Source organism: Phascolarctos cinereus, unplaced genomic scaffold (genome assembly GCF_003287225.1).
Source record: "Phascolarctos cinereus isolate Bilbo 61053 unplaced genomic scaffold, phaCin_HiC Scaffold_726;HRSCAF=1367, whole genome shotgun sequence".
Lineage (NCBI taxonomy): Eukaryota > Metazoa > Chordata > Mammalia > Diprotodontia > Phascolarctidae > Phascolarctos > Phascolarctos cinereus.
In genome coordinates this window covers 348,784,253-348,803,348 of record NW_027556098.1, presented here as the reverse complement: position 1 = coordinate 348,803,348, position 19,096 = coordinate 348,784,253, and the positions used below count along the sequence as shown (strand labels likewise).

The window sequence follows — 19,096 nt, the reverse complement described above, 5'->3', positions numbered from 1 at the left end:
CTTTTCCTTTCTTATTCTCTCTTTATCTTTTGGCCCTGGCTGAGCTCTGCCTCCCTCAAATGTACTGTTGGCCACCCTTTCCAATACTAGTTTCACTTTCACTTATAACCGGCCAATTCATGAGTCCTGAAGGAGGAATCAGAATACTCCTGGTTAAACACAGTCACTCCCAGATTTTCCCTCTATCAGCATCACTAAATAGCCTCTGCTCCTTTAAGGAAGAGGCTCTTCAATACAATTAAAGTTACAATTGCAATGTAAATTAAATGCAAATTTATTACTCAGTCAAGATTCTGGCAGCTGTTATAAGCACTCTCTCCCAATCTTCCTCTTCTCCTTCCCCTCTCATGCTAGCCCTTTCCTTCCTAAATGAGCTACTTGCTTGGCTAAAGACCTTAGCCTAAAAAGACCAAGATCTACCACTGAATCCAGGGCCATATCCAGTCATCCTGGTCAATGTCTTGCCACTGGACCCAGATGGCTCTGGAGAAGAAAGTGAGGCTGGTGACTTTGCACAGCTCTCCTTCACTTAAAGCCAATTCACTTGCATGTCATGGCATCTCCTTCCTGATGTCATGGTCCTCTTCAAGAATGAAGGACGATCCTTTTCATGCTTCAATGCTGCACAGGTGAGGAACTCCAGTCTCCAGCCTCCTCTACCTCCAGCCCAGCTCTGGGCTTGCGCTGCCTGCCAGCAGCATGCCATCCAAGGGGCCGCTCCAGTCTGTCCAGGTCATTGGACAAAAGAAAACTGCCACTGCTGTGACCTACTGCAAGAGAAGCAATGGGCTGATCAAGGTGAATGGCCGAGCACTGGAGATGATTGAGCCTTGAATCCTGCAGTACAAGCTGCTGGAGCCTGTCTTCCTACTAGGCAAGGAATGTTTTGCTGGAGTAGATATCTGAGTCCGTGTGAAAGAAGAGGCCACGTTGCCCAGATTTATGCTACCTGGAAGTCCATCTCCAAAGCCCTGGTGGCCTATTACCAGAAATATGTGGATGAGGCCTCCAAGAAGGAAATAAAAGACATACTTATCCAGTATGACCAGGCTCTGCTGGTGGCTGACCCTCATCGCTGTGAGACCAAGAAGTTTGGCAGTCCTGGGGCCCCAGCTCGCTACCAGAAATCCTATTGATAAGACAACTGCTGGGATTGTGGGTCTTTTTGCAATAAATTTTGTATATGAGCTTCAAAAGAAAAAAAAAGAATGAAGGACAAACAACACCCTCTGTGAGTAGTAAAATGAATTGTCCTAATGGGAATCCAACTGAAACTGGCCAGTTGGGCAACACAGCTCCTCCCCTTCTCTCCTCTCCTCTCCTCTTCTTTCTTTTTCTCTTCTTTTCTTTCTTCTTTCCCTTCCCTTCCCTTCCCTTTGTCCACATAGGGTATCATATCCTTACATGTGGGTGCTTTGCCCAAAGGAATGTACATTTTCATCACTGAAACCTTGCAAGATATTTTGGGGCTTACAGGCTACATTTCTTTCTTAAGGACCATGCCTTAAACCCAAATCACTCTGGTTTTCACTGATTGGCCAACAATAGATCCCAGCCCAAGCCCCACTTGGTCATTGTTTGGGCCCTGATTGTCTCAGAATATATGTAAATAGCAATTGTTTCCATTCTGGCCAGAAACCCAGAGGATCTTCCTCTCCTAATAAAGGCCATTATCTGCCACATTTCTTACCTAGCCTTATTCATTGAATGGACATTGCCTCAGTCAAACTGAGACCTGTTAAAGACCTTAGCTAAAAAAGGCCAAGGTCTCCTACTATATCAAGGACCATTTCCAGTTGGCTTGATCTATATCTGGCCACTGGACCCAGATGGAGGAAAAAGTGAGACTAGTGACTTTGTACAGCCCTCCTTCACTTAAATTCAATTCACTTGCATGTTGTAGAATCACCTCCCTGATGTCATGGTCCTCTTCAAGAACCAAGGACAAATAACAACAACTTGCTTGTCTTATAGTCTTACTCCCACAACTCACATCCTCATGTTAGAGGACTTCAGCAGAAATACTGATAGTCCCTCAAATGCCCTAATATTCCTGTTCTTCAGTCTACTCAATTCCCATGTCCTGCTTCTCTACTTCATCTCAGCTACAGAGATGTGATCACATCCTTGATCTTTCACTCAAAAGTGTTGTCCATCGCCATGTTCGTGGACTCTGAAATTCCTTTATCTGACAATAATTGTTTATCATTCCATCTTTCCTCTGCTTTACAATCCTTTACCCTGTTCTTCATCCTTCCTACTTTTCCAGTGTTATGATACTTTTATCCCCTCCTCATACTCTATGATTCAACAACAATGGCCTTTCTGTTGTTATTTGTACTCTGCTCTCTATTTCTTGACTGCCTTTTCACTGGTTCCTCCCATGCTTGGAATCCTCTCCTTCCTCACCTCCACCTTCTGGTTTCCTTCAAAATTCAGGTCAAATCACACCAAAAATTAGCCTTTCTTGTCTTCTTCTTCTATCCCCAACATGGCCCCCTCCCCCAACCCCTATCAACTAATACCTTCACTCTAAGTTTAACTGCCTTATACACTGCTTCTTTGATGTACAATTTTTTGTTTACTGCTCCCCTGAGAAGATGTAAGTTTCTTGATGGCAGGTACCATGTCTTTGCCCTTCTTTGTATCTCTAGTGATTAAAGTGTGGATTCCTTGATTGCCTATTGCCTCTTAGAATCTCCTTTTCTTTCAAAGTAGAGCCCAGGCACTAAGACCTAAAGGAAAATCTGGTAAAGAGGACATTCCTTATCATCTCAATGGTTAATGTTACCTTCCTGTTAAAATTACTTTATACATACTTTATTTTTATTTAGATGTGTTTATTTTTATTTATATATGTGCAGGTTGTATATCCCCCCACAGAATATAATATCTTTAAAGACTGGAACTACTGCATTTTTGTCTTTGTAACCCCAGCACCAAGCATAGGGTCTTTCATAAGGTGGGCATTTAGTAAATGTTTGTCAAACTGAATTGTCAATTGTATGACTCTGTTTGTACTTTGCTATAGGCTGTCATCTGCAAAAAACTTCTCTTCTCCCACCTTACCTTCCCATCAAGGATGCTCTCAATACACACAGAGGTGATTCTCTAGAGGTTAAAGTAAAACTATGCAGCCATCCTTCACGTCATCTCCTGTCTCTCCTTTTTTACAGAAGGTAACAGTCAGTCTCCTCATTGAACTCATGCTGTCTTGCCTCTAGCCCCACTCTCCTCTGTGTACTGGTCTTGCTCATCTTCACATGTTATTTTCTTTGGTACCTCTTTCCACTTTCTTGTGTAGCAAAACAAAGGCCTATAATGTTAGACTCCAAATGTGGGGGACCCATTGTCACTGAGGAAGAAAACATTTTGTTTTGGAAAAATAATGACTGAAAACAATTCTAAAGACAAAAAAGACTCTCTAATGAACAAATGAATTTGTGATTTCATGGATTTTTGCAGGTCCCTCTTATGATGCAGATCACAACCCATTTGTGCTTATTCATCCTGTGGTCTCTTGTCTATGTTCTCCCATGCACTGGCCATAGTACACCCAACATCCTGGAGACATTCTGCACTTTCTGGCACTGTGAGGGTACCACTAGGGCACTCAAGCTATCATTTCCTCAAACTGACCACATGGCCAGTCCATCTTTTCCTCTTATCATAAAACTCCTTGATGACATATCCTTTACTCCTATTCTTCAAAGTTTTCTCATTGATTATATGTTGCAAAGTGTCAAAAACATCATATGCTTCTCTATTGCCATTTGTATGGGACTCATTTTTAATTCTTTAGAGGCTGTTGTATTCCATTTCTCACTACTCTAAAGTAATAGCTATCTAATGTCGATATGGAAAAGATGAGTCTCTGTGTTCACAGGAATCTTTGAGTCAGAAAAACACTGAAATTTCGTGAAGGCACTCCAGCCCATTCATCTCCTCCTTTTCAATTAGGTGCCCAATTCAATGTTCATTTGTACTGTTTATGCCACATATACACTAATGGATGAGTTCTATAGGTTTTCCATCAAATGCAAGTCATAACCTTGTCAACAGATGTTTTCCATCCATTTTGTTTGTCCTATACTGATGGTTAGGTCAAACTCCTTTGAGTGGCTATAGATTCCCTGCAATGTTCTATTGCTTGATACAGCTGAGACAACTGCTTTCTACAAAGAAGAACATCTAGAAAACCTTACCATGGATAGAAAAGCCTTCCTTTCTTTGAAGATATGAGGAATTATGAGTGTGAAAGAATACACATGATATTAGACTGGTTAATGTGTTCATTGGTCCTGGTAAACTTTTTTTCTCTTTTAAAATTCTGGGTTACAAGGGATAACTCTCTGGGAAGGAAAGAAAGAAGAGAATATGTTGGGAAATGTAGAAGGTATAAAAAAATTAAATAGAAAGAAAAGGTACTCTTCCAGAATCACTTTCCATTCCTTTCACCCTGATTTCCTTTCTAGGCATGTATTTTCTCAAACACATGAGAGGGAAAGGTTAACAATGAACTCAATCTTAATTAAATATTTTTAAGAATGTAATTGCAGGAAAAGATCAGGACTTAGTGTCAGTTCCTGTTTCTAGCTAATAATACCCAAGATACTTTCTATTTGGCCAGTTATTCCTAATTATCTCTTCTCCCTAAGCCTCTCTCAATACTGCTTAGCTTTCTCCTATTAGAATGTATTGCTATAATACAGTCAGCACAGTTATTAATTACCTACTATGTACAATGCAGAGCACTAGATACTGGAGATACAAAGATACAAGTGGAATAGTCCCTGCCTTCAAGGAGTTAGCATTCTATCAGGGGAGATGATGTATAAATAGGTAGGAAGAGACAAAATAGATACAAGCCAATTTTTGTGAAGAAGTCACTAATAGCTGAACAGATCAACAAAGTCTTCCTGTAAGGGTGGTACTGAAAAAGAGTCTTAAAGGACACTAGGATCTCTATAAGGCAGGGGTAAACACGGAGGCAGTTGCAGGCATAGTGGCCAGACAATGCAAAGGAACAGAGACAGGAGATGGAGTGCAGTATGTGAATAACAGTACGGCCACTCTGGCTGGACCACAAAATGTGTGAAGAAAGTAAAGTGTAGTAAGATTGAAGAGGTAGGTTGAGGAGCAATTGTAAAGGGTTTTAAATGCTGAACAAATGATTTCATATTTGTTCCTGCAGGTAATGGGGGACAACTAGAGTCTATTGAACAAAGGATGGCATGGTCAGACTGATGCTTACAGAAATCACTTGGACAACTGTGGGGGGGATGGATTAGAGAGATGAAAGACTTGAGAGATGGAAACCAGTTAGTACTGCAATAGTGATGATAAAAGGTGATGAGGGTCTGAACTAGAAAGGTAGTTGTATGCACAGAGATAAGAAACAAATAAAGGAGATTTTGTTGGAAGAAGAAATTACAAAATTTGGCAACTGATGATACGTATGGGGTGAGAAAGAGAGGAATCAAGGATAACACTGACATTACAAATCTGAGTGACTTAGCAGGATGATATCCTCAATAGAAAGAGGAAAGCTAGGAAGAGGTGTGGGTTTTCTTGGAAAGATAACCAATTCTGTTTAGACATGTTGAGTTTGACATGCTTACAGAATAACCGGATACTAGGACTGATAATATAGACTTGAGAGCCAGGCACATAGATGTAATAATTGGCTGTTAGAGAGAAAGGCAGTATTCTCTTAGAAAATCAATCTTTCCCTGTCATGGTCCTCCTTAGGGCATAGTGAGAGGGAGAAAGGTGTAAGACTGTGAACCTTGAACCTGGATTAGGAAAGCAGTTTCCCCGTCTCCATTCCCTGGTTTGTGTTGTTCTCTCTTCCTAATGCACTCCTGTCCCTGATACCAAGCAGAATATCTACAAATGGAACAATGGGGAACTTACCTCAGTGTCTCTAACTTGCAGTTTTGGTTTTCCATGGCTTTACCCAGAACTTTTGTAAAAAAAAAAAAAGCCAATGAGAGAAGAATGCCTTAAAAGGCAGAATTGGACAAATGGAAAAAGAGGGCATCTTTCCCTGTCGCCGCTGAGTCGAGCAGGAGGCAGAGGCTCCCGGGCATTTTCAAAATTTAGCTTCACCCGTGAACCACTGCCATGGCCAAGGAAGGCATTGCTGCTGGAGGTGCAACGGATGTTAACACCACTCTACAAGAAGTGCTGAAGACCACACTCATCCATGATGGCCTAGCTCGTGGAATTCGTGAAGCTGCCAAAGCCTTGGACAAACACCGAGCCCATCTTTGTGTTCTGGCTTCCAACTGTGATGAACCTATGTATGTAAAGTTGGTTGAGGCCCTTGTGTGCTGAACACCAAATTAACTTGATCAGGGTTGATGACAACAAGAAGCTGGGCAAATGGGTAGGCCTCTGTAAAACTGACAGAGGGAAAGCCCCGTAAAGTGGTTGTCTGCAGTTGCATTGTTGTTAAGGACTATGGCAAGGAATCTCAGGCCAAAGATGTCATCGAAGAATATTTTAAATGCAAGAATTGAATAAAATAACAGCCTTGATCTGAAAAAAAAAAGAGGCACAAAAATTCACTGAAGAAAATAATTCCTTAAAAATTAGAATGGAGTAAATGGAAGCTAATGACTTTATGAGAAATTAAGAAACAATAAAACCAAAAGAATGAAAAAGTAGAAGACAATGTGAAATATCTCACTGGAAAAATGGCTGACCTGGAAAAGAGATCCAGGAGAGATAATTCAAAAATTACTGGACTACCTGAAAGACATTATCAAAAAATGAGCCTAAACATCCTCTTTCAAGAAATTATCAAAGAAAACTGCCCTGATATTATAGAACCAGGGGGTAATATCAAAACTGAATGAATCCACTGATCACTTCCTGAAAGAGCTCCCAAAATGAAAACTCCCAGACATATTATAGCCAAATTTCCAAACTCCCAGGTGAAGGAGAAAATATTGCAAGCAGCCAGAAAGAGATAATTCAAGTATTGTAGAGCCACAGTCAGGATAACACAGGATTTAGCAGCTTCTACATTAAAGGATCAGAGAGCTTGGACTACGATATTCTGGAGGGCAAAAGAGCTAGGATTACAACCAAGAATCACCTACCCAGCAAAACTGAGTATAATCCATCAGGGGAAAAAAAAATAGATACTCAATGAAATAAAAGACTTTCAAGCATTCTTGATGAGAAGACCAGAGCTGAACAGAAAATTTGATTTTCAAATACAAGACTCAAGAGTAACATAAGTAGGGAAACGGGAAAGGGGAATCATAAGAGACTTAATAAGGTTAAACTGCTTACATTCCTACATAGGAAGATAATACTTGTAACTCATAAGAACTTTTTTCATTATTAGGGTAGTTAGAAGGAATACATATAGACAGAGGGCATTGGATATGAAGGGATGATATCTAAAAAAATAAAATTAAGGGGTGAGAGAAGAATGTACTAGGAGAAAGGGAAAGGGAATGGTAGAATGGGGTAAATTATCTCACATAAAGTAGGCAAAAAAAAAACTTTTACAGTTGGGAGGGGAGAGGGGAGGTGAAGGGGAGTCAGTGAACCTTACTCTCTTCAGAACTGGCTCAAAGAGGGAATAACATACACACTCCATTGGGTTAGAAATCTCTCTTACCCTCCAGGAAAGTAGGAGGGAAAAAGGGATAAGAGAATGGGGGTGATAGAAGGGAGAGCAGATTGGGGAAAGTGGGTAGTCAGAAGCAAAACACTTTTGAAGAGGGACAGGGTAAAAGGAGAGAAAGAATAGAAAGGGGGGGTGAGATGGAGGGAAATACAGTTAACAATAGTAACTGTGAAAAAAATTTTGAAGCAAGTTTCTCTGATAAAGGCCTCATTTCTCAAACATATAGAGAATTGAGTCAAACTTATAAAAAAAAAAGAACCATTCCCTACTTGATAAATGCTTAAAAGAAATGAGTTTTCATATGAAGTAATCAAAGCTATCCACAATTGTATGAAAAAAATGCACTAACTCACTGTTGATTGGAGAAATGCAAATTAAAACAATTCTGAGGTATTACCTCATACCTATTAGATAGGCTAATAGGACAGAAAAGGAAAATGACAAATGGTGGAAGGAATGTAGGGAAAATGAGACATTTCTGCGTTATAGGTAGAGTTGTGAACTGATTCAACCATGCTGTAGGGCAATTTGGAACTATGCCCAAGGGCTATAAAACCATGCATACCCTTGACCTAGCAATACCGCTACTAGGTTTGTGTCCCAAGAGAGACAAAAAAACAAAAAGGAAAAGAATCTGTATGTACAAAAATACAGCAGCTCTTTTCTAGGGATAAAGAATTGGAAATTGAGGGGATGCCCATCAATTGGGGAATGGCTGAACAAATTGTGATACATGATTATGATAGGATACTATTGTGCTTTAAGAAATGATGAGCAGAATGCTCTCAGAAAAACTTGGAAAGACTTGCAGGGCTGATGCAAAGTGAAATGTATTGTGTACAAAGCAATAGCAATATTGTAAGATGATCAGCTACGAATGACTTAGTTATTCTCAGCAATATAATGATCCAAAACAACTCCGAAGGACTTAACGATGAAAAATACCATCCATCACCAGAGAAAGAACTGATAGTGTCTGAATACAGATTGAAGCATACTTTTTTTTACTTTCTTTATTTTTCTTGAGGTTTTTTTTTTTCTGGCCTATGTTTTCTTTCAGAATTTGACTACTACGGAAATGTTTTCCAGGACTAGACATGTACAAACTATATGGAATTGCTTCCCTTCTCAATGGAGGGGAGGAAGAAAGAAGGGAGAGAATTTAGAACTCCAAAGTTTTAGAAACAAGTGTTAAAATTGTTTTTACATGTAACTGGGGAAAAATAAAATACTAAATTAAAAAATAAAAGAAGTACTGTTGAGCAAGCAGATTTCAGAAAAACCTGACTTACATGAAATGATGCTGAGAGAAGTGAGCAGAACTAGGAGAACATTGTACACAGTAACACCAACATTGTGTGATGATCAACTATGATTGACTCAGCTATTCTTAGCAACACAATGATACAAGATAATTCCAAAAGACTCATGATGGAAAATGCTATCTAGATCCAGAGAAAGAACTATGGAGTTTTAATGCAGATCAAAGCATACTTTTTTCACTTTTTTGTTGTTTTTTGTGGCTTTTCCTTTTTGTTCTGTTTCTTCTTTCACAACATGATGAATGTGGAAATATGTTTTCATGATTGCATATGTATAACCTATTATGTTTGCCATATTGAGGAGGGGAAATGAAAGGGAATGAGGGAGAAAAATTGAAACTCAAAATCTCATAAAAAATGAATGTTGAAAACTATCTTTACATGTAATTGGAAAAAATGAGATACTATTTACGAAAAAAAATAGAGAGAGAGAGAAATAGGGAAACCACACTCTATATCTGCCATATTAATCAATATTGTTTTAGACTATTTGAAACAACTAGACAGTATAAGGTCGGAATATTGCTGTAGTGTAGGAAATGATGAGTTTGTGGGCTTAGAAAAATATGGAAAGATTTGAACATATGAAAGAAGATGTTATTATCCACCCTCAGAGAAACAGAGGACAAATAAGTACATGGTCTTACATGGATGCATTTGCACATATATGTCTATGTATGAGGATGATTATATATATCTAAGTGTATGCATGTGTACGTAAGTGTATCTATGTGTGTATGCATGTATACATATATGTTTGTGTGTATGTATGTATGTATATCCACACTCAATAGTAGCCTTCCTGGGGGAGGGAATAGAAGGGGGGGGAAGAACAAAGTAAAAAGTGCACATCAGAGAACAAAAGAAAAGTTACAAGGAAGCAAAGAAAAGATGACAGCTCTGAACACAATGTGTATTATTTATTACATAGGCTTTCTTGAAATGGAATTGCTGTCTATTTTGAATCCTCTCATATTCTGCTGTGCACAGATTTTTTCTTTTCTTATTTTATATTTAAGTTTCTATTTCTTTTTATTCCTTATTGTGTATTTAAGTTTAAAACAAATTAATAAAAAAATTCTAAATAATTAAGAGAATGAATATAACAATGAGAGGCTGTACCTGAACTTTGATTATGTCATCCACTTCTAAGTTCCCCCAAGTCTTGTGCAATCTGTTCAAAGAATGTATGCCCCACTCAAGCCTGAGCAGAAGGGAATTCCACCTTAAATTAGGGATTCCTTATAAGGTTTGGTGGGGTCAGATAGAGGAGGGTAGCTCAACCTTCAGAGACTGAGGAATGAGGAATGAATAGAAATGAGGAGAATAGAAAAAGGGGGAAATCTGAATCTTCCCCAAATCATTGGTTATTAATAATCATTTCTCCCATTCCCCCATTTGAATCTATTGAGTCATGGCCTCTTCAATGAATCTCTAACATTTTACATTATTTGTATTACAAACATTTCATCAAGAGTTTCTCATTGTAGGGCTTGTGGGGGGGAAAGGGAAAGATGCATAGGTGCTTTGACAAAATCCCCTTTGATAACATTTTGACAAAAATCAAAGGAGGCATTCCCCTTGGATAAGCAGATATTGTAAAGAAAAGGAGCAAAGTAAAAAAGTACAATAAAAGAAGTCTTGTCCCTCTGGTTTTTCGGAACCATCTGATGCAGCTCTCTGACTTGGGTAAGGTCTCAGAGAAGTTCTTCTCTGGTTCAAGTCACTTTTAGAAATTCTCTTCTCTGCTAAAACCTTCATACAGAACTGATCTTAACAAGATTTTAAATGTACCTTGCCAATAACCAGATCAGATAATGAAATTAGCTCAAACTGTGTGTCTCTGTTATTAGAAAATCAAATTTGGAACCTTTTAGACCACAGAATTTACATTTTTATTTGCATTCATTCATATTTATATATTCATTTTATCTATTATATAAACATTATTTATATTTACATATATAGGAGATTCAGATACAAACAGAAAATTAGAACCCAATTTTTGTATTTGGTACCATTCATTTGTCTATTAGGAGGAAGAGATTCTAAGGAATTAATAACAGAACATTTCTTATAATGTGACTCTAATGCAAAAATCAATTTATGTAAAAGTTTCCAGATTCAAATGTAACAAAAGGTTCTGGGATGAGATATATAAATACACACATACATACATACATACATACATACATACATACATATATATATATATATATATATACATGTAATATAATACATATATATATATATATATATGGATGGGATATATAAACACAATGAGTATTGATTTCAAAGCAATGCCTATGGAATAAGTTACCATAAATTTACTCTCCTCTAAGGAAATTGATTGCACCAAAATTCTCTTCAATTTTCAGTCTTCTCTTTCTGTTTACTCTAGACCTTCATTCTCTGATCTCTCTTTACTCTGTTTTCTTCATGCAATTAAAGCTTCTAAGATATGGATTATTTACTCTCCTCTAAGGAAATTGATTGCACCAAAATTTGTTCCTTCAAACAAACCTGAAGATGTTTCTGATCTAGTCTTTTTATCTATTTTTAAATTTTAATTTTTAATTTATGGAATAAAACAAGCATTTCCATAACATACTGCAATAAAAAAGATAACTGCACATTAAACTGCAAATCCACCATGCACAACTTACTATTCCTTTCAAATAGGCAACAAAATTATCATGTAAATTTCTTTTTTTTCTTCCCTCCCCCCAAAGATGCATACCATTAGATGCAAATGGGTGTGTGTGTGTGAGACATACACATATATGTAAAATTATTCTACACATACATCTATTTATCAATTCTTTCTCTGGATGCAGATAGCATCTCTCTTCATATATCCTATATAATTAATTCGGGTATTTATAATAGTCAAAATAACTTATTCACTCAAAGTTGTTCTTAAGACAAAATTGCTGTTACTATATAGAACATTCTCTTCATTCTGCTCATTTCACTCTGTATTATTTCATGCAAGTCTTTCCATGATTTTCTAAAATCACTGGGCTCATTATTTCTTACAGCACAGTAGTATTCCATCACAATCATATACCATAACTTGTTCAGCCACTCCCCAATTGATGGGCATCCCTGCAAGTTTCAGTTCTTTGTCACCACAAAGAGAGCTGCTATAACATTTTAGAACATCTAGGTTCTTTTCCTTTTCCCCTAATCATCTTTGGAGATAGACCTAGTGGTGATATTGCTGGGTGAAAAGGTATGTGTAGTTTAATAAGTCTTTGGGCATAATTCCAGATTGCTCTACAAATTGATTGGATCAGTTCACAATTCCACCAACAATGAATTAGTGTCCCAATTTCTCCACATCCCCTCCAACATTTGTCACTTTCCCCTTCTATCATTTTAGCCAATCTGGTAGGTATAAAATGATATTTTAAAGTTGTTTAGTTTGCATTTTCTAAACAATAATGATTTATAGCATTTTTTCATATAGCTATAAATTTTTTTTTTATTTCTTCACTGGAAAACTGTCTTTTCATATCCTTTAACCATTTATCAGTAGGAGAATGACTCATATTCTTATAGATTTGACAAAATTCTTTATATATTTTAGATATGAGACCTTTATCTGACAAACTGTCTATAACATTTTCCTATCTAAAACCATCAGCAAGCATTATATATAATGAGGATAAGCTAGAAGCTTCCAATAAGATCAGAGGTGAAACAAGGATGTCCATTACCACTGTTATTAAAGATTGTACTAGAAATATTAACTTTAGCAATAAAAGAAGAAAAGAAAAGTGAAGGAATTAGAATAGGCAAGAAGAAACAAAACTATCACTCTGCAGATGATATGATGGTATACTTAGAGAAAACTAAAGAATCAACTAAAAAACTTGAAATAATAAACAACTTTAGCAAAGTTGCTGGATATAAAATAAACCTACGGAGGGGACGGAGCCAAGATGGCAGCGTGAAAGCAGTGACTTGCTTGTGCTGTCCCCCAAATCCCTCCAAATACCCACAAAAAAATGGCTCTACACAAATTCTAAAGCAGCAGAACCCACAAAAAGACAGAGCAAAACAAATTTCCAGCCCAAGAAAGTCTAGATGGTTGATCAGAAAGACATATCATGCCAGGAGGGAAGAGGAGCGCAGTTCAGCATGGGTGTGCAGGCCTCAGTGAACCTGCAGCAGGGCCTCAGAGGAATGAATCACAGGCAGCTGTGATGGTTTCCAGACTCCTCAATCCACTAATGCCGAAGACAACTTAGAAGGTCAGTGGGAAGAGTCTGTTTCTGCGGTGCTGAGAGAGGAGCTAGGTCAGATCCAGCTTCAGAGTGCAGAGCGTGGGTGCCACGGCAGTGGCTGCATTCTGAGCTTCCAGCCCACAGACTGAGGGGGAATCAAGTGGCTGATCAGAGGGGGACTGCAGGGATCTCTTTGCTGTGCTGAGGTAGGAATCTCTTGTTTTGCCCGTGCCTGGATCTGGGTCACAGTTCTAGGTGGCAGTCCTGGGATAAGGAAGAGCACTGGCATGGTAGAGCTTGTAGTGGAGGTGAAGAGAAAACCCTCCTCACAATTCCAAGAGAGAAAAGACTGCTTGTGGCTGGTCACTCAAAGACCAGAGCACAGGCCAGGAAAAGAGTAAACACCTTGACCCTTATCATACCACCTTGGAAGAACCGAAAATTTACAGGTCCCTAGAAGTATCTCTGAAGACAGCTGTACAAACCCCCGAAGCTTGGGACAGTACATTCTCCATATTGGAAGCAGATTTGTACCTTAAGGAAAGAGTTTAAAACTCAAGTAATTGGCCGGGATCATGAGCAAGCAGCGCAAAAAGAGTCAGACTATATTATCTTACTTTGGTGAAAAAGAAGATCAAAATATACAACCAGAAGAAGACAACAAAGTCAAAGCTCCTACATCCAAAGCCTCCAAGAAAAATATGAATCAGTCCCAGGCCTTGGAAGAGCTCAAAAGGGTTCTTGAGAAGCAAGTAAGGGAAGCAGAGGAAAAACTGAGAGTGATGCAAGAAAATCATGAAAAACAAGTCAACAGCTTGCTAAAGGACACCCAAAAAAATACTGAAGAAAATAACACCTTAAAAAATAGCCTAACCCAAATGGCAAAAGAGGTCCAAAAAGCCAATGAGGAGAAAAATGCCCTAAAAAGAAAAATTGGCCAAATGGAAAAGGAAGTCCAAAAGATTACTGAAGAAAATACTTCCTTAAAAATTAGAATAGAGCAATTGGAAGACAGTGACTTTATGAGAAATCAAGACACAGTAAAAAATCCAAATGAATGAAAAATTAGAAAACAATGTGAAATATCTCACTGGAAAAACAACTGACCTGGAAAATAGATACAGGAGAGAGAATTTAAAACTTCTTGGACTATCTGAAAACCATGATCAAAAAAAGAGCCTAGACATCATCTTTCAAGAAATTATCAAGGAAAACTGCCCTGATATTTTAGAACCAGAGGGCAAAATAGAAATTGAAAGAATCCACATCTCCTGAAAGAGATCCCCAAAGGAAAACTCCTAGGAATACTGTAGCCAAATTCCAGAGTTCCCAGGTCAAGGAGAAAATATTGTAAGCTGCCAGAAAGAAATAATTCAAGTATGGTGGAAACACAATCAGGATAACACAAGATTTAGCAGTGTCTATATTAAGGGAGCAGAGGGCATGGGATATAATATTCTGGAGGGCAAAGGAGACAGGATTACAACCAACAATCACCTACAGGGGCAGCTAGGTGGTACAGTGGATAGAGCATCGGCCTTGAAGTCAGGAAGACCTGAGTTGAAATCTGGCCTCAGACCAAACACTTGAAGCTTACTAGCTGTGTGACTCTGGGAAAGTCACTTAACCCCAATTGCCAAAAAAAAAAAAAAACAATCACCTACCCAGCAAAACTGAGTATAATCCTTCAGGGGGGAAAATGACCATTCAGTGAAATAAAGGACTTTCAAGCATTTTTGATGAAAAGACCAGAGCTGAATAGAAAATTTGACTTTCAAATACAAGACTCAAGTGGAACATGAAGAGGTAAACAGGAAAGAGAAATCATAAGAGACTTATTAAGGCTGAATCGTTTACATTGCTGCATGGAAAGATGATATTTATAACTCATGAGGCATTTGTCAGTATTAGGGTAGTGGGAGGGGGAAAATTATATGTATGTATGTATGTATGTATAGATAGATAGATAGATAGATAGATAGATAGATAGATAGATAGATAGATAGGTAGAGGGCACAGGGTGAGTTGAAGATGAAGGGGTGATATCTGGAGAATACAATTAAGGGGTGAGAGATGATTGTACTAGGAGAAGGAGAAAGGGAGAGGTAGAATGGGGTGCATTATCTCTCACAAACAGACAAGAAGGGGTTCTTACAGTAGAGGGGAAACAGTGGAAGATGAGAGGAAATGAGGGAATCTTATTCTCATAGGATTTGGCTTAAGGAAGGAATAACATACACTCAATTGGGTATGGAAACCTGTCTTACCCTACAGGAAAATAGGGGAGGAAGGGGACAAGAGAGCAGGGGGATGATGTAGAGAAGGGCAGACTGGGAAAGGGGTAATCAGAAGGAAGTACTTCTGAGGAGGGAGAGGGTCAAAAGAAAGAACAGAATAGATGGGGGGGCAGGATAGGATTAAGAGAAATAGAGTTAGTTTTTCACAACATGTCTACTATGGACACGTTTTGCATAACTGCACATGTATGGCCTGTATTGAGTTGCTTGCCTTTTCAATGAGGGTGGGTGGGGTGGGAGGAAGGGAGAAAGTTTGGAACCCGGAGTTTTAGAAACACATGCTTAAAAAAAAATGTTTCCACATGCAGCTGGGAAATAAGAAATACAGGAAATGAGGTACAGAAATCTATCTTGCCCTGCAGGAAAGTGGAAGGGGAAGGGGATAAGAGAAGGTGGGGGGGAAGAGATAGAAGGGAGGGCAGACTAGGGGAAGGGGTATTCAGAATGCATGCCATCTTGGGGTGGGGGGAGGAGCAAGATGGGGTGAAAATTTGGAATTCAAAATCTTGTGGAAGTAAATGTTGAAAACTAAAAATAAATACATTTATATAGAAAAAAATAAAATAAAATAAAATAAACCCACATAAATCATTAGCATTTCTAAAAATTATTAACAAAGCCCAGCAGCAAGAGATAGAAAGAGAAATTCCATTTAAAGTAACTGCAGATAACATTAAATATTTGGGAGTCTACTTGCCAAGACAAACCCAGGAACTATATGAACATGATTACAAAACACTTTTCACACAAATAAAGTCAGATCTAAATAATTGGAAAACTATCAGTTGGTCATGGGTTGGCCAAGCTAATATAATAAAAAATAAAAATTCTACCTAAATTAATTTAGTTATTTAGTGCCATACCCATCAAACTACCGAAAAATTATTTTACACAGTTAGAAAAAATAATAACAAAATTCACTTGGAAGAACAAAAGGTCCAGAATATCAAGGGAACTAATGAAAAGAAATGCAGATACCAACATGAGGTCAAAATGGGTACATGATTTAGACATAAAGAATGAGATTATAAGCAAACTAGGAGAGTAAGGAATAGTTTACCTGTCAGATCTATAGAGAATGGAAGAATTTACGACCAAACAAGAGATAGAGAACATTATGAAATGCAAAATGGATCATTTTGCTTACATTGAATTAAAAAGGTTTTGCACAAACAAAGCCAATGCAACCAAGATTAGAAGGGAAGCAGAAAGCTGGGAAATACTTTTTACAGCCAGTGTCTCTGATAAAGGCCTCATTTCTAAAATATACAGAGGGGCTTACTAGAGGGCCAGCATTGTGCTAAGTAGATAAGGAAAAAGTCCCAGATAAAGAATAAGACTTTGAAAACAGTATTTCACTATTCTGTTTTAATGACTACATTTGATGTCTACAGCTGTATGATAAGAGTTTGAGACTGATAATGACCTTTATATATATGTTTTCTGATTATTTCCCTTGAGATTGGTTCTTTTCAGAGCAGTACTTGTCAAAAAGCTTGATTGACATATCACTAAACTCATGAATTAAAAGAGCATCATCATTTGATTCTCTCTCCAATTCTTTATGTCTCCCTTTATTTCTGTAAACATACACACACACACACACACACACACACACACACACACACACACACACATATATGTATGTATTTATATAAATCTTCTGTTTCTTGTTGGCTAACTCCCAGATGTTTTCTGCTTTTTGTCATTTTGAATGGAATTTGATCACTCAACAAGCATTCATTAAGTACCAGGCACTGTGCTAAATACAAGGGATACAAAAATAAAAATGAAACCGTCTATATAGATATTCTATCTATACTCGTGTAAACATTAGATAGAAAGAAAATAAGGTCTTTAAGGGCATGGATTCTTTCATTCTTGTCATTTTATCTCCAGCACCTTGCACAGTGAATAGTACAAAGCAAGTGTTTAATAAATGTTTGTGGATTGATCAAAATTTCATTCAAATAATGAAAAGCAGAAAACATCTAAAGTGTGCATGTGTGTGTGTATGCTTATATATAAGTACACATACATATATAGATACACTGATACATGTATATTGATATAGATCTATATGCACACAAATATATACTCACTTATGTGTATACATGTGGGTATATATAAGAATATATACATATTTTAGACATAATATTGTATGATCTCAGAATGTACAGATACACAAATATATATCCACACATACATACACATATATGAATACACATACATATACAAGGTAGGGAGATCAACTTGAAGGCAATTTCAGCAACTGAAGTGAAAGGTGATAAGGGCTTCAATTAGGATAGCAGACATGTGGGTGAAGAAGAGTGGAGAGATGTGAAAGATATTGTGGAAGTAGAATCAATAAGATCTAGTAATTGATTGAATAAAGAGGATGAGGAAGAATGAAGAACTAAGGAAAGCTCCAAGGTTGCAAACCTGTGTGCCTGGAAAAAATGGTAGTTTCCTTAACAGAAAAAGGGACTGGGAAGATGAGTGAGTACTGGAGAAGGGGATTAATGAATTCTGTAAATTTAGAACAAGAAGAAACCTTGGAGTCTATCCCCTTCCTTCTACAGATGAGGAAACTGAGGGAAGGGAGATTAAATGATTTGTCTAGGGTTCTGTTTGAGGCAAAAATTAAGCCCAGATCTTCCTGATTCCAAGTCCAGTGGCCTGTCTACACAAGTTGAATCTGAGATGCCTAAGGGATATCCAGTTTGAAATGTCCAACAATTAATTGGTGATGTAGGGCAAGAGTTCAAGAGGCCAAAGTTGGATTGATAGATCTTTTATCATGATTCCTTCCTGGTTCTTGTTTGCACTTTACAGAAATACATGATTTGTTCATTATGTGCAGGGATCTAAATTTTGAGTCCTGCTACTTTATTGATGCTACAGTACAAAGTGCATTGAATTTGGAGTCAGATGACCTTGGTTTAAGTTCTACCTGTATGACCTTCGGCAAGTCACTTAATGTCAGTGAGCCTGACTTTTCATCTGCAAAATCAGAGAGTGGAACTGGATGGTCTCCAAAGTACTTTCCAGCTATGAATCAATGACCCTTTATCAATTAGTTTCTTCACTGATTCTCTTGGGTTTTCTGTCAGTAGAGATAATTTTGTCTTCTCTTTGCTAATATGTATATCCTTTATTTCATTTTCTTTTCTTATAGTTATAACTAGTATTTCTAGAACAATATCAAATAATAGTGGTGAGAGGGACCATATGTCCCTTTTTCCTCTTTGTCTTCTTTTCATTGTCCTACTTTTCTACTCATTTGGATTCTGGTCTATCCTTCCCTTTCCTCGTAGGACCTAATTTTTCACATCTTCCTCAGCTCTTTACCTTACTTTTCCCAGTCCCACACAGGCATCCACCCCACCTATGGGACCAGCTCAGATTACATCAGTTTTTCAGGTTCACAGTTTGGATTTCTTAGTCCCACACAAAGGTTGTCCAAGGATGGGCCACCAACTCGAGGGCCATGCAGCTTGAGCTCTGCTGACCACAGAGAAGAGATCTTGCCAAATAGCATCAAGTACAAAACAAACACAATAACTGGAGAGAGAAATGAGAGGAGAATTTACTGTG

The 19,096-nt window shown here is 37.8% G+C and overlaps 2 pseudogenes; both read left to right on the top strand.

Annotated features, from left to right (window-relative positions):
- Positions 1 to 684: 684 nt before the first annotated feature.
- Positions 685 to 1,136, top strand: LOC110195032 (small ribosomal subunit protein uS9 pseudogene; annotated as a pseudogene).
- Positions 1,137 to 6,059: 4,923 nt separating this feature from the next.
- Positions 6,060 to 6,549, top strand: LOC110195034 (small ribosomal subunit protein eS12 pseudogene; annotated as a pseudogene).
- Positions 6,550 to 19,096: the final 12,547 nt, after the last annotated feature.